Source organism: Crinia signifera, chromosome 4, assembly GCF_055691185.1.
Source record: "Crinia signifera chromosome 4, ASM5569118v1, whole genome shotgun sequence".
NCBI lineage: Eukaryota > Metazoa > Chordata > Amphibia > Anura > Myobatrachidae > Crinia > Crinia signifera.
Genome location: NC_139220.1, coordinates 150,207,246 through 150,223,135, shown reverse-complemented (window position 1 = coordinate 150,223,135; position 15,890 = coordinate 150,207,246). Strand labels below are relative to the sequence as shown.

At 44.6% G+C, this 15,890-nt stretch overlaps 1 long non-coding RNA gene across 1 annotated transcript in view; it reads right to left on the bottom strand.

Moving 5' to 3' along the window:
- The window catches only part of LOC146072441 (uncharacterized), a 41,062-nt gene that overhangs the window by 4,154 nt on the left and 21,018 nt on the right, over positions 1-15,890 (bottom strand). The window contains exon 3 of the long non-coding RNA XR_014473129.1: positions 9,326-9,377. This is a non-coding gene — a long non-coding RNA (uncharacterized LOC146072441). The remainder of the gene's footprint in view (positions 1-9,325; positions 9,378-15,890) is intronic.

The window sequence follows — 15,890 nt, the reverse complement described above, 5'->3', positions numbered from 1 at the left end:
CCAGAATGCAACAACTTCTAGTAAAAACAGTAGATTGGTGTCTGGTTGTTGAAGAAGGGGAGCAGAAATAAAGGCTTGATTTTTTTTTTTTTGACTTTGTCCTCTCTGACGCTGTTTTAGAGAGTCTCCTCTCTCTGAAACAGCGTCAGTGATCTATCTGTATGGGCTCTTCGGGGTTGGCAGTGGAGAAGGAGGAATGGGCCGAGATGAAGGAAGGACCCAGAAATGATCTTGCTGACTCTCCTCAAGTTCTCTCTCTAAAACGTAGATCTAAAATATTACAAAGGGAGATTACAGTATATCTGAGAGTTTTGATGGTAATCCTTTCAGAAAGACCGCATAAGAATACAGATATGAGTGCTTTTTTGTTTCATTGAACACCTGAAGCAAGCTTTTGGAATTGTATCATATATTGCGCTACACTTCTGTGGCTCATGAAAAATCCTCCTAAATTAGGTTATAAAGTCAGGATAACTGGAAAGCAAGGGATCAGCTCTTTCCCATAAAAGAGATACACAGTCTAGTGCTGATCCCGAGAAGAGTGATACCACATAAGTCACTGAAGCCTTGTCCGTCGAGAAGTTGGATTTTTTTCAAGGAGAAGTGGACCTCACATTTGTTAATAAAGCCTCTAAATAGCTTGGGAGAGCCATCAAAGTTACTTGGAGGCTGTAAATGTAAAGATGACAAAGATGGGTGTGTAGATGGCGACACTGGCACTGAGATGGATGGAACTGGCTGAGGGGCGACCAACAGCTATGGCATTGTAGCCTGAAAAGATCATGCCACTAAGAAATGTCATGAAGGCATTGGGCCAATTGCCTCTATGTGGCTTTCAAACTCCCTAGCCGGTGAGTGATGCTCTGCAGAATCTTTGCCTCAACTTGTTGGATTCATGGAGCCAGAGCAGACTATAACTATATAATTATACCCCTGCTGAACATAGATGTAGCCGCATCACAGCAAAACCAAACTTAGCAGCCTACAATTTAACCAAAAGAGGTTCATTTTACTTAAATGCAAAAAATGATATATACGAGTTGTAAAATAGTCTGGCATTTACATTTAAGGAAAATTTTCTCTTAAATATCTGTATAACAGCCCCAAATTACATGTAAAAATAGATGGTCTTTTCATCAAAACAAAAAAAAGTCTTAATTAAGTTTAAAGATCACACTTAGGAGGTCATTCTAGTTCACACACAAAGTTGCAAAATTTAAGTGCTGCCCGCTTCCTGCCCAAATGCCCCCCCCCCCTACACGTGTGCAAATGGATGATTGGCATAAACATCCATTCACAGCTTGCTGGCCGGGAGGAACTCATTCGATGGTTGCCAACCATTGAATGATTTTAAAGGTGCATGCAAATCTAAGACACTCTCTGGTGTCCTAGATTTGCGGCTTCCTTGTACTTGAAGAGGGTGGGCAGCTGACATCCAGTGATGCCAGCTGCCCGCCCCCAGCACCCACGTCATCGCAGAATTATATGGGAGCGCCCAGCGTTTTCATGGGAATGCCGTGAAGGTTATTATGAGATTGCATGTCAAGAGAGAAGAACACCAATGTTTAGGAAGTGATATCTGTTACCTTCATAAGTGGTGCTGTTGGCTTAAGTTGCATACAAATTGGGCAATATAATGAATCATATTGCTCATTTTGTCCCTTCTGAGCGATATTGTTCATAATATCGCCTAGTGTGTATGCTCCAAATGATGAACGATGCATATTCCCTTGGGTCATTATTAACGACCCCCGTTGTCCGTGTATACAGCTCAATTTGACTATATCATCAGTGCAGGCATGCCCAGCAGGGTTCCCGGTGATGTCACTGAATGATACTGACAATATCATTCAGTGTGTATGCAATGCATCGTTAACCTGCCAGTACGCCAATATAATTTCCAATATTGGCGGATGCCTGAAACACCCAGTGTGTATGGGGCTTTTGGCCACATACTATAGCTATAGGGTTGGGTGGATTTCATACTCTAGTTAACTTGTCATACCCACATGGGATTTGTACCTTGTCAGTCTGACCATAGTATAGTTAAACAAGTCAGTGCACTCAGGGGCGGAACTACTGCCAGTGCAGACGATGCAGTGCACCGGGGCCCAAGGAGTTCATGGGGCCCATGCCGCCTGCACTGCATGCAGGCATTTCATTTTTTTTATTCTTTTACTTAAGTTTTGGCAGTCTGGGTGCGGGGGTCTGCAGGGGGGAAAGCGGCGGCAGACAGATGGAATGTTACATGGGCGGGGGAGGTGTGACGGATCGGATCTCTGTTGTGGATCCACGGTTGACAGGGGGGGTGCAGTAACAGCGGGGATCGGGTGGCTCTCAGCACAGCAATCCCCTGCAGCAGCTCCAGATCCCCGTGTGCACCTACGAAGCAGCTTAAGATCCCCAGGCGCTCCCACAACAGCATCTGCTGCTGATTGCTGCAGATGCTGTCATGGGTGCGCCTGGGGATCTGGAGCTGCTGCCGCGGATTGATGTGCTGAGAGACGTCCTATCCCCATTATAAAGTGTGAGAGGAAGGGAGCCCTGACCTGTGTGCCTGCACACACCGCTGGCGGCTGCTGATGCTAGGAGTCGGAGCCGGTGGTCGGGCATATGGCTCTGTGGTCCCAGGTTGCATCCTGTTCCTGCTTCTACAGCTGCAGAGGCTCAGGGTCTGTATTCTCTCACTTGCCCTGCCTGGCTGCCGGTAATCACCTTGGGTGCTGGTGCTGCTTCTGATGGTGGCTGGCCCCATTCAGGGGCTGCTGTATACTGTCAATGCTGCCCAGCCAAAGATAGGCCATAAAAACACCTGGACATCGTCTGCCTGGTGCCATCTATAAGTAGGTATGTATGTATATAAAGGAGGGGAACGGGGGCAGAAATTTAAATTAGAGGACAGGGGGCTGTTAATATTAATAATACTATGGGCTGGGGGAGGGGGCTGTTAATATTAATACAACCACAAGGAGAGGGCTGTTGATTATACTACAGGGAGGGGGCTGATATACAGTATGATAATTATACTACCGAGGGGGGGACAGGGCTTAATGAACCATTAGTTTTATCAGGCTGCAGCCTAAAATGCTGGGTCCTGGGGGAGCAGTGCATTACCATAGCTCTCTGTGGTTTGCTCTCTGCTCCTTGGCGCAGACGGACATTTCAAATATGGCTCCTGCCCACCAGCCTATCAGAGCTCATGGATCAGAAGCCAAAGTTAGCCGACCGCTGCCGGACCGCCAGCTCCAATTGACTCCCTGTGCCATATTTCAAATGACCATCAGCGATGGTATGAGCCGCCCAGCAGCATTGGAGCTGAGCGCACACCACACACACACACACACACACTAATATGGGAATTCTGTTAGGGGTACTAATGTGAGCAGTGTTCAAGGGTCAATACCAGTGAGAATTATGTGTAAACATTGCTGGAGGCATAATATGTAATAGGCATTACGTGTGTGGCATAATGTGTAATGGGCATTATGGTGTGTGGCATAATGTAATGGGCAGTATGGTGTATGTGATAATGTTAATAGGCAAAACAGTGTGCAGCAATGTGCAATGGGCATTGTGGTGTGCAACAATGTGTAATAGGCAATACAGTGTGCGGCAATGTGTTAAGAGCATTACAGTGTGCAGCAAAAAAAAATATTAAATGGAGCAGAATAAGCAAAAAGCATGCAGGTGTAATCAATCTAATTTAATGTTAAAAATAAAAAAGTATGAGTCACTTGTGTAACTTGATATACAAATTAATCACAATATCTACAATATTGTGAATGAATTAATACAATCAAATAACAGCATGCTGTTTGAGCTAGCTGGTCAATCAGGATAGGAATCACAATGCACTTATAATGAGGCCATATACAGAAACAGAAAACATTGATAAATCTCTTATGTAAAAATACTATTCTTATCATAGTTAGGAGAACAATTATTGTTTTATTTTATTCAGAGAGCAATAATATTTATTGATTATAATAAAGGAATAATCAATATTAATACATTTTAAAGCTGTTTATATAATTTACATATGGACCCACAGAGCCCGATTATAGGGTACATAATGAAATAAGCAAGACAAGAAAACAGTGACTTTTAGTTAAAGACATTATAGGACTAGTAGAACATATAAAATCTTAGCTGCATCAGCAGACAATACTGGCATAAGTTTTAGGGTGACAGAAAACCAAGGAATTTAGTGACAGTGAAGGGAGTATGGAATTAAGAGATGGTTTAAGTAATACAGGGCCATCTTAACCGCAGTGCAGTGGGGCCCCTGCCTAATATATATGTAAAATTACCCACCACTACATAGGCGCCGATTCCGTGGGTGCTCAAGGGCTTGAGCACCCACGGAAATTCATGAGCACCCACGGGCGGCCGTATTGCTGTATGTATATATATGTACCTTTGTGGACCTTTGATAGACAGGTCCTCAAAGGTGGCGGAATAAGGAGCCGGCACCAGAGGAGGGAAGTGACGCAGGAGAGAAGGAAGCGGAGGCAGCGTGTCATGAGACGGCGGAGAAGAAGGAAGGACGGAGCGGAGATTGGCAGCTCCAGTCCCGGCGGCACCCGACAACAGCGCACAATATCTGTCAGCCGCATCACCGCGTCAGCCTCCGGCACCATCTGACCACAGCACATGGTTTCACCAGGCCTCCAGTCCCGGTGGCTATAGGCGACCGGCGACCGGAATGGTGGCACCCACAACTGGCAACAACCTGCTGCAGCACTTGGCGGGGCCCAGCGCCAACAGTCCCCAGCGCCCAGTGACTGAGGGGGCAGAGAGTGGACTACAGAGGGCGCCCAGCAGCACAGATCTGAGGGAGGGACCCTATGACTTCCGGAGCCACGCACCTCAGTAATTTACCTCAGGGAGCACATGAGTTGGCCTGTGATAATATAAATAGGTATTATTTTGTGGCCACGCCCCTTCCCCATGAAGCCACTCCCCTATATTTTGGGGGAGTGGCTTCATGGGCACCCACCAGCCAAAACATAAATCGGCACTTATGCACCTCTATACTACTGGTCCCGCTATGCCTGCCACTACACTACTGTCCCATCTATACCCTACACTACATTACTGACCCCTCTGAGGATAGAGGGGAACAGGGAGAAGCAGAGGGTTATGTGGTTGGTAGAGAGAGGCCAAGGAAGATGGCATCTGAGAGATAGTGGATGACTGAGGAAGCAGTGGGTGGGTGACAGAGTATGACAGTTAGATTGTAGGTGACCGGTGAAGCAGCAGGTGATGGTGGCAGAGAGAGGGAAAGGGTTACAAGGAGAGGTTGAGGGTGACACAGTGAGGGTAAGTGTGACACAGACGGTAAGGGTGGCATGGAGATAATGGGTGACACAGAGAGGGTAAAAGTGACACAGAGACAGTAAGGGTGACAAGGAGATGGTAAGGGTGACATGGAGATAGTGGGTGACACAGCGAGGGCAAGGGTGAAAAGGAGAGGGCAAGGGAGAAAAGGAGAGGGCAAGGGTTACATGGAGAGGGTAAGGGTGACAGGGAGATAATGAGTGACAAGGAGAGAGAAAAGGAGGACACAGATGACAGGAGTGACACAGAGAGGACAAGGGTGACACAGAGTGACCCAGAGAGGACAGGGGTGACACAGAGAAAAGGGGTCACAGATAGAGAGGAAAAAGGTGACAGGGAGTTAGTGGGTGACATGGAGAGAGAAAGGGTATTCTCTAAGTTCACCCACTTCTCTCTTCAGCAGCAACTGGCCTCCATTGCATGCTTTCCCGCCCCCCAGGCTTCCCACACCGAGTTTTACCTTCTCCACCCTGCTTTAGGCTTGCCTGCAGGGCATTTGGAGAACTGTCAAGGGTGACATGGGATAGTGGCTAACCTAGAGAGAGAAAAGGAAACAAAGAGATGACAGGGGTGATACAGAGAGGACAAGGGTGACACAGGCAAAAGGGGTGACACAGAGAGGACAGGGTGACACAGAGAGGACAAGGGTGACACAGAGAGGACAGAGGTGACACAGAGAGGACAGGAGTGACACAAAGAGGACAGGGGTGACACAGAGAGGTCAGGAGTGACACAGAGAGGACAGGGGTGACACAGAGAAAAGGGGTCACAGACAGAGAGGAAAAAGATGACATGGAGTTAGTGGGTGAAATGGAGAGAGAAAGGGTATTCTGTAAGGTCACCCCCTTCTCTCTTTAGCAGCAACTAGCCTCCGCTGCATGCTTCCCCACCCACCAGGCTTCCCACACCTAGTTTTACCTCCTCTGCCCTGCTTGAGGCTTGCCTGCAGGGCATTTGGAGAACTGTCTTTTACCGCTGTGCTCCTTGTGGCTGGTCGGGAGATCAAAGGAGTTAAGACGGCCCTGAAGTAATAGAATGAAGGGCAGGGCACATTAGGGAAGAGGACCCTGCTCATGAGAGTTGACAATATTCACCTCTGCATCTAGACACTTGTCACTCAGCTACCTGGGTATTCATTTCTACTGTACATATTCTACAATGCTTACATGATCACATCACTGATTGCTAAATTTAGAATTTGTGTGTGTGTACTGTATCTATCCATTGGAGACATAGGGTGACATTTAATAGGATGCGATTTTTAGGCACTTTCCGAAATCGGACCTTATCGCATTTTTTGAATTCACATTTTTCTTCTGAAATCGATTATTTAATGGAATGTGAGTTAGTGGCCCAGAAATGGTGCCATTTTGTGACCCAGTAATGTGTGATTTCCAGAGCTAGTCATGTGCGATTTTCTGACCAACCGGAATGAGAATTACTAGACTGCCTCCGTATGCCATACAACCCTTAGACCTATTTGCCCACCTAAGTCTCCTACAATATGCATCACACACCCTATATAAAAGGGCACAGGTGCCATTTTGACCTTCGAAAGTAAGGCGTGAGGATGGCCAGTCACAGGCAGCAGTGTGAGAGGAGCCATGACTGCTGCAATGCTATCCTTAACTTGGTTGGTTGGGCAAAGGCAATGTTATGTAGTATGCAGCAAGCCTGGATGATCATCACTACTTTTGCTGGGTGGTAAAGCAGTAACAGACTTTTTTCTCTTACTTATAGCTGGTAAAGCAGTATACAGTACCTGATGATTGGTCCAAACACCTGAACCGACTTTTCAGCACCCCAAAGATGCATTCTACAACATTGCAGGTGGCAATGTGTGTTTCGATGTAGCGGTCTGTGCTGGGCCTTGCGGGTTACGCAGAGGTGCCATGAGCCAAGGCAGACACCCATATCCTGAGTCACCTTCAAACAAAAAAAATCAAGGTGTTTAAAGTTTACAGTGTAAGATAACATGTGTAATATATATTTTTTAAGGGCAATACAACACAGTGCTCTTTTAAAGAAATATGCATGGAAAAAGACAGTAATAGTTTAAAAGTACATATTTAACATGTCACATATCATTAACACCACAATAGTAGCAACAAGTAACTGGGTCATTTCAAAATACTTTAATTTGGAAGTATAGTACAGGCTCAACAGTACAGCTGCTAATTACTGGTCAGTAAATCATGCATTCACATTAGTTGCCCTTAGTGACATCAGCTTTGTAATTAAAGTTACCTCAGGTTAATTCATAGCAGTACTCAATATAGTTGCACACCACTACACAGGAGTGGAATAATTATTTCATATTGTAAATATGAAAACATTACACTATACAAAGAGGCTAAACAATTACATACAAAAAAGTGTACTTACCAAGTAGCCAGCCCTCTGGCATGTTGTGGTCCCGAAAGCGGTCCGAGAGGGGTGAGTGACGCAGAATATAGGCATCATGGCACTTCCCTGGGTAGCTTGCAACCCTACTGAGAATTTTCAGGTTGGCATCACATACCACCTGCACATTGAGAGAGTGCTGGCCACGCCGATTGACAAAGATGTGCCCGATTCCCAATGTGTTTGCAGTCTATGGCTCCAGCACATTAGGAAATGCTGCAAGTCGACACAATGCCACTTTTAGGTCCTGACACTTTGACTCACAACGTGTGACTCTGATATATGTGCGCCACAACTTCTTCAAAGCAATTAACACCTGAGTTAAATGTTTAGAGAAAGTGGCGCCTATGGCACACATACATTTTTGCAGCCCAGACACTGCATAGTTGGCAGCACCCAGGGGCTGATTGAGACCGCAATTCGGCCCGGGAAGAAAACTTTTGCAGCAGCCCAGGGCCCCCCCTGCTGGCAGCATTGGCAGCCTGGGGGATGCTGGCGGCGTTGGCAGCCTGGGGGGTGCTGGCGGCTTTGGCAGCCTGGGGGGGTGCTGGCGGCATTGGCACCCCTGGGGGGGCTGTGTTTTGCTGGCGGCAATGGCAGCCCGCGGGGGGAGGGGTGCTGGCGGCATGTTAGCAGCCAGGGGGGGGGCTGACGTAATGCCAGGGGGAGCTGTGCGGCGGTGGCAGTGCATGGAATGCTAATGCCAGGCGGGGGGGGGGCTCACCTGCTCCTTTCTTCTTCCTCCAGGGGAACGGGAGCTGGGAGCCCACTGCATTTTCAAAAGGTTGTTCTGGGGCAAATTCGCCCTTCAGAACCTGGTCTGTTTCAGTGGAGATTTTTAGACACTTTTAGGATGGTAATTGCAAATTTGCATCCTATTAAATAAGTGATTTGTATACTTTTGAATGGGAAAACATCTGGATGTGGTAAAATCGCCAAGTTACCATATGCGAATTATGTCCTGAAAAATGTTAAAAACATCGCTTTTCGCACCCTATTAAGTATGCGATTTCACCAAAACGTGCAAAATCGCCATTTTGTTTCCCAAAAAAAAAATAAAAAATAAAAAATCGCACAATATACACAATCACACCCAAATTAAATGTCACCCTGAGTGTCTAAAATGGAGGTAATAGTCATTCATAGTTTATACTACTGTGGGTCCTCCCAGTTCATCCTGTATTCATATGTAGCTTATTACCTGCTTTTCCAGTTGCTCTATTTGTCTTTACCCATTTGTTTGGGAATCATTCTTAAAATGAAATGGTGTCTTCTGTTACTAATGTGGCAGAGTGTGGGGGTCCATTGAGAGAGATCAAAAGATGATGTTAGGGAAAAATATTTAGAGGCAGTGGGATCACTTGGGGCTTCAGTATGGATATGAAAGTCGCACAGAATGAGGGAGGAGAGAATATGGGAGAGCCAGGAGGAAATGTTGTTAAGGACTTTGGAGGTAGCTGTTTGATAGGTGACAGTTACACAAAGCTGAACAGAGGCAAGTAGAATTAACATCAACAAAAGATAATGACCCAGGAATTTTCTGAGGTTATGAAATGGAATTAGCAGCAGGGGGAGAACTTACATATCGCCACATTGCAGAACCCATTGGTCCTATGTTGTAAAAGATTGAGAGGCTTCAAGGGGAAATGGTATTTTAAAAGGAGAGACAAAAAACAAATATTTTGTAAGTTTGATAAAAGTGTGAAGTTATAGCAGAAAAATAGTGTTTCAAACTTTAATATTTAATATTTAAACTCATATTTTCACTTCTGGTTCCAGATGCTTTCACATTAAAAACATACAACAGAAACAATGTGATAGGGTTTAAGTTGTAATTAGTTTAAATTACTTTTAAATAAAACACAAATAATAGACCTGCTTCTGGCTGGTGAGTTCAATGTGGCACTGTTTTACAGTAAGTAAAACATTATTTAATGCAGAAAAAGGCCTATGCACTAATTCAGCAGTTTTCAAACTGTGGGTCTGACCCCAAAGTGAATCACAACCTCATCTGCATGGGGCAGCGTCTTCATGTTGCTGACCATCAGGCAGGGGTGTAACTAGAACTCTCTGGGCCCCATAGCAAAATTTGAAAAGGGGCCCCCCTTTGTACAAGGTGACACACACATGGGTAGTAGGGAATAAAAGGGGTCACAAAAACATTTACATAGGGGTAGGAGGGTACAAAATGTCATATACGGGAGGGGGATGTTTGGAACGTACATGGTGTCAAAATGCACACACAGAGGTATAGTGATACAAGAGTTCACCCTGGAGATTAGGGGGATAGGGGCAAGAAGGTGTCGTACACTGGGATGAGGGGGAGGGGTCACACGCAGAGGAAGGTTGTAGAGGGCGGAGAAGAAGTCACGCACAGGGGATGTGTGGTACAGGGAGGGTCACAAACCAGGGATGAAGGTGGAAGAGGTGAAAAGGTGTCACACATGGGAATAGGGGGTGCAGGAGGTAATACATAAGGGATGATTGGGTGTCAAGGAGGGGGGTCACACACACACTGTTAATTTGTAATATGAAATAGAAGAATAAAGTGCCAGAACTTTATGAAGGGCCTGGAGGGAAGAGACCAGATTCATGATATACAAAAGGGTGTCTTTCTAAGTTTCTCAGCCAGGGGTTCCACAGCGAATGCAAAAATGAAAGGGGAATGAGGGTAACCCTGCATTGTACTGTTAGATATGACAAAGCTAGATGAGAGACATCCATTTATATATACCTTTTCTGAATGAATACAAGGCAGGGCATGTATGGAATTCAACATTCTACCCATAAAGCCAAATCACAGCAAGACAGAAAGGTACCCCCGGTGCAACCTATCAAAGGCTTTTTCTGCATCGAAGAACATAAGAAGCAGCGGAGCCTTCATCTTGGAACAATGCGCAATCAGATTGAAAATCCTACGCGTATTGTCCAGGGTCTATCTGTCAAGCACGAAACCCACCTGATCAGGGTTAATGAGGTCCAAAAATAAAGGGCAGAGTCTATTTGCAACAATCTTAGCATATAGCTTAATATCAGTATTAAGCAAGGCAATAGGCCTATAGTTCTGCACCACGGAAGGGGATTTTGGCTTGAGGATATCTACACTTCAAGCATTTTTGTTAGGGAAATAATGCAATCCAGATGCCTCATTAAATACAGATAAAAGCACTGGTGCTATATCATCTTTAAATGTTTTATAAAAGTTGGTGGGGTATCCATCTGGGACAGGAGCTTTATCCTGAGGCATGGAGTCTATCTCTAAAACAACTTCATCTAAGGTCAAGGCGTGTTGAGTGACAGACAGACCTTGGCGGACATACTGGGCAGCTGCAGATCACAGAGAAATTCCTCATTTGCTTCCATCCAAGGTGCGTCTGTAGAAGGGTCTATATTAAGGGGATATAGATTGGCATAAGATGCTGCTAACACATTAGCTATCTCAGCTGGGTCCAAAACCTTCCTTCCCTTATCTGAAACTATAATATGGATCTTTTACTTGGCTCTTCTACTTCTCAGCTTGCTCTGTTTCCAAAGACATAGAACTTTTGGTTGTCTTTTAATATTCTGCTGGACCTCAGCTAGAGAAAACTTATTTAGCTCATCACGTGCGCTTTGCAGTAACTTAAATACTGTCTTTGTGTATTGATTCAAGTTTAACTACCTCTGCCTCAGCTTTCACAAACTGTGTTTTATAATCCCTTTTAATCTTTGCAGACATCTGTAGGGCGGAACCCCTGACTACCGATTTAAGTGCATACCAATGGTTAAATATGGAGGTGTCTGCTTGAGATTTTTCATTCAAATAGTTCTGTACCAAACTATAAAATAGATTGGAAGGCCCATGGCTGAGAAAGTATTTGTCTACCTGATTGCCAAGGCCCAGGCTGAACCCTCCTAGCAGTGATTTCCCATGACAAAAAGAGGGGGTGAATGATCAGACCAAGTTAAAGGTAGTATTTCTTTTTTTTTTTTTTTTACTTCAAGTCTTTATTTCAATATTTCATACAAATACAATAAAAATAGACATTCGGACATACATACATATACTGGTGCAGATCTTCTTATGACATAATTATCTCAGATTGTTCAATATAGGGAACAGAGTAGCGGAATTCTATTTACAACCTGCGCTATTCAACTGGCACATAGATGCTAACATTGTTTCGGCATAATCAGAGCCGTTGAGGGAGCTTCTATTGTTAAATCGTTTGCTACAGACTGATGCTGCACTGTATGATGAAGAACATTGGTTGGGCTTGTTATAGGAGGGGCTATTCCTTAGCTTTTCTATGGGTTCTATTGGTCAGGCTGCGGCCCTGTGCTGTTATACGGACCTATTTATCTGCGTAATTAGTATGTCCGGTTCTATAGTATTTAATTGGCTTTAGGCTGTCCCCGACTCTTATTAAGCTCCTGTCTTTGCGGAAGACCTTTGCTCCTCAGTTCTCCCTGTGTGATATATATTTATAATAAAGTGCACTAGTGTCGATCATTTTATCATACAGGTGTGTATTTGTGCGTCGCGTACTCGCACAGGCGACTTATAAAGTTGATAAAGTGTCCATGATTATATAGAAAGAAAAAATAGAGAAAAAAAAAAAGATTTATATAACTTATAAAGAGCAAAAGTGGTTACGATTACTTAACCATCCTTACATGTGTATAACGTTGTATCGGCTTATTAATTCACCGTGAAGTGTACCATTTATAAATCTATCCTAAGTTATTCAGCTGCATAGCACATCCATTCCGATTGCTAAATTATCTCTAGTTTTACTACAAAAAAGTATAATGTGAATTTTATTCCTATTTATCGTGATTTGTGTGCTGGAAAAAGGGGGAGTTTACCCAATATTGCCAAATCTTATCAAATTTGGGCAAGGTATTCCGTTTAATATATATACATTTTTCTTGTCTGTAGGTGTAATTGACAAGTGCCATCCATTTATTGTAATCGGGTCCTTTGTTGGACATCCATGTTCTAGCTATTATTACTTTTGCCAATGAGCAAAGATTAGTTATATATGATCTTTCATATCCCGGACTTCTATCTCCAACAATCCCTAGTATACAGCACTTGTCTGTAAGGGCTTCCTTCGCACAGCCAGTATCCGCGATAGTTTGAGTAACTCTAGACCAAAATTCTGCTACAACCCGACATTCCCAAAGAAGATGTATAAAAGTACCCGGGAGTAATCCACACTTCGGGCAAGTTGGAGATGCTCTGCCCGCGAACTTAGATAGTGTGGTGGCAGATATATATGCTCTATGGAGGATGTAAAATTGTATCTGTTGCGTGCGAAGAGCATTTGTGGCTTTTGCCCCAGAGGACTTTGCCACTGACCATTCATCTTCCCCCAGTGTCCCTACGTCTACCTCCCATTTCTCCCTCAACTTATCTAGCCCATCCTCATATTGCTTCTTACCCAGGGTGCGGTACAGTCTGGAGACTGTTTTTTTCCTATTGTTGGGTCTCAATAGCAATTTAATCGGGGATTCGCCAAATGTGGGGGAGTGTCCCCGAAAGTGCACATCCAAAGCGCTCCTCAACTGTAGGAAGCGAAAAAAATGCGTGCACGGTATTGCAAATTCCTCCCTCAGCTGTTGAAAGGATTTGAAACCCATTGTATTATACATCTGGGAAAGGATAGTCACAGTATAGGGATACCATGCTTCTTTGATCTGAAGGTCTTTATATTCCCTGTCTGATAAGAAGGCATCTAATGGACAATCCTGATCTATAAAATCTATCTCCATCGTTTTATTGGCTTCTCGCCATATTCTAATTGCCTGAACCACAAGTGGAGGGTCAGCAGCCAGTATATTACCCTGTAGGATTCTATGGAGCGGAGTTTTGGCCGGGGAGGAAGACGCCACCAGAGCCCTGGCCATATCGCTTCCATCTTCCTCCTGGTGAAGCCATGCGCTTAACTGTGTTAGCTGGGCTGCTATGTAATACCTCCTTATGTCCGGTAGCCCCATTCCGCCCTCCCCTCTTGGTCTCATTAGATTATACAACTGGATTTTAGGGCGCGCTCCATTCCAGACGAATGAGGAGATTATGCTGTTTAGTTTTCGAAATATTGGTTTAGGGAGATAAATTGGTGAATTTTGAATGATATATAAAAATTTGGGAAGAACAACCATTTTAACCAGGTTTATCCTGCCAGATACTATCAATGGCAGTTTCTTCCATGATTTTATTTTTTTCCCTAACCAATCGAACAGGGGGTGGATATTCAGGCGTATATAGTCTTTTGGGTCCCAGGACACTGTAGCTCCTAGATATTTAAAAGATGTTGCCCATTGTAGTGGATATGAGGGACTTATTGGCTGACTCCCTGGGGGGCCTGCCGGAAATACAATAGATTTTGCCCAATTGATCCTAAATCCGGAGAAATCTCCAAATTCCTTGATCGTATTCAGGATCATCGGCAAGAACTTATTATGGTCCGACAGATATATTAAGAGATCGTCAGCATATAGCGAAACAGTGTCTCTCCGCTCGCCATATGCAAATCCCATAGGCTCTGGCTGTAGCCGTAACAGGCAGGCAAGTGGCTCTATTGCCAAGGCAAATAGGGCCGGCGATAGGGGGCACCCCTGCCTTGTCCCTCTTGCGAGTCTAAATGCGGGGGATGTCCATCCATTAACTGCGATTCGGGCAGTTGGATTAAAATACAACATTTTGATCCATTTTATAAAATTGGGACCCAGCCCAAAGGCCTGGAGTACAGCCCATAGATAAGGCCATTCGACCGCGTCAAATGCTTTAATGGCATCTAGTGAGGCGATCGCTGGCTCTTTCTCCCCGTTTTTTAAAAGCTGAAGATGGCTATAGAGCTTACGCAGGTTTATAGAAGTGGACTTCCCGGGCATAAAGCCCGTCTGGTCAGGGTGGACTAATTTCGCTATATGCCGATTCAATCTCTTGACCAAAATTTTAGCTAATATCTTGGCCTCTGAAGATATCAGCGAAATGGGTCTATATGAATCCATCGCTTTTGGATTTTTATCTGGTTTTAAAATCACTACAATTTTTGCCTCTGTCATAACCTCAGGGACCTTACCCTCCTCGAACGAGCTACCCAGGGTTTTGTGTAGGAGGGGGGCTAAAGTTTCTATATAGTTTTTATAGACTTCTGCCGGGATCCCATCTAATCCGGGAGCTTTCCCGCTCGGTAGCTCATAAATAGCTTTTTTTACCTCCTCGATGCTTATAGGGGCTTCTAATTCTATGCTATCCTCTTGATTTAATGTTGGGAGGTTGATCTTATTAATATACTCCTCTATTTCCCAGGAGTTATATTCTGACCGTGTAGCGTAGAGCTGGGCAAAATAGTTTTTGAAAGCCTCCCCAATTAATGGGGTGGTATTTACTGGGTGTCCAGTCTCATCATTGATTATGCTGATGGTATTATGGGGCTGTTCGGCTCGAGCCAAGAACGCTAAATATTTCCCTGATTTATCCGAGTTGCTATAGTTTACTTGCGACCTATGGAGCATGATCTTATCGTTCTCTTTTTTAACTGCATCTAACCAACTATTCTGCGCCTGCTGCCAGGCTAAGTAGGAGGAGTCAGTTTTATTAGTGATGTATTCCGCTTCCCTAGATAGGGCCATAGTCTCCTTCTCCTGGATTTCTGCTCTATTTTCTCTTTTTAATTCAGCAAACCCTTTTCTAAATGTGCCGCGCATATATGCCTTGAAGGCATCCCATAGTATGGGAGCGCTAGTTGAGCCCTGATTCAGCGCCCAAAACTCTTGCCATTGGGTTGCTAGGTCGTTTTTCCTTTCTAGGCTGCCCAGCCAGTTTGTATTGAGTCTCCAGAAGCTGCAGCCCCGGTCGTTCTCTACCAATATTTCCAGATACACAGGCGAGTGGTCAGATATGCCTCTCGGTTTGTGTTCAATCTTCTGAACTAAGGGGCTGATGTTCCTGGAGACCAACATAAGGTCCAGCCTAGAAAATGTATGGTAAGAAGTGGAAAAACACGTGTACTGTAGGGTTGTTGGATTGCGCTCCCTCCAAGGATCTACCCATCCGATAGCCTGTATAAAGTTAGCAAAGCTCATATTGTTACCTGTCGTAGCTGACAAGTTGCTCTTCCACCGATCTATCTGGGGATCTAAGATGTTATTAAAGT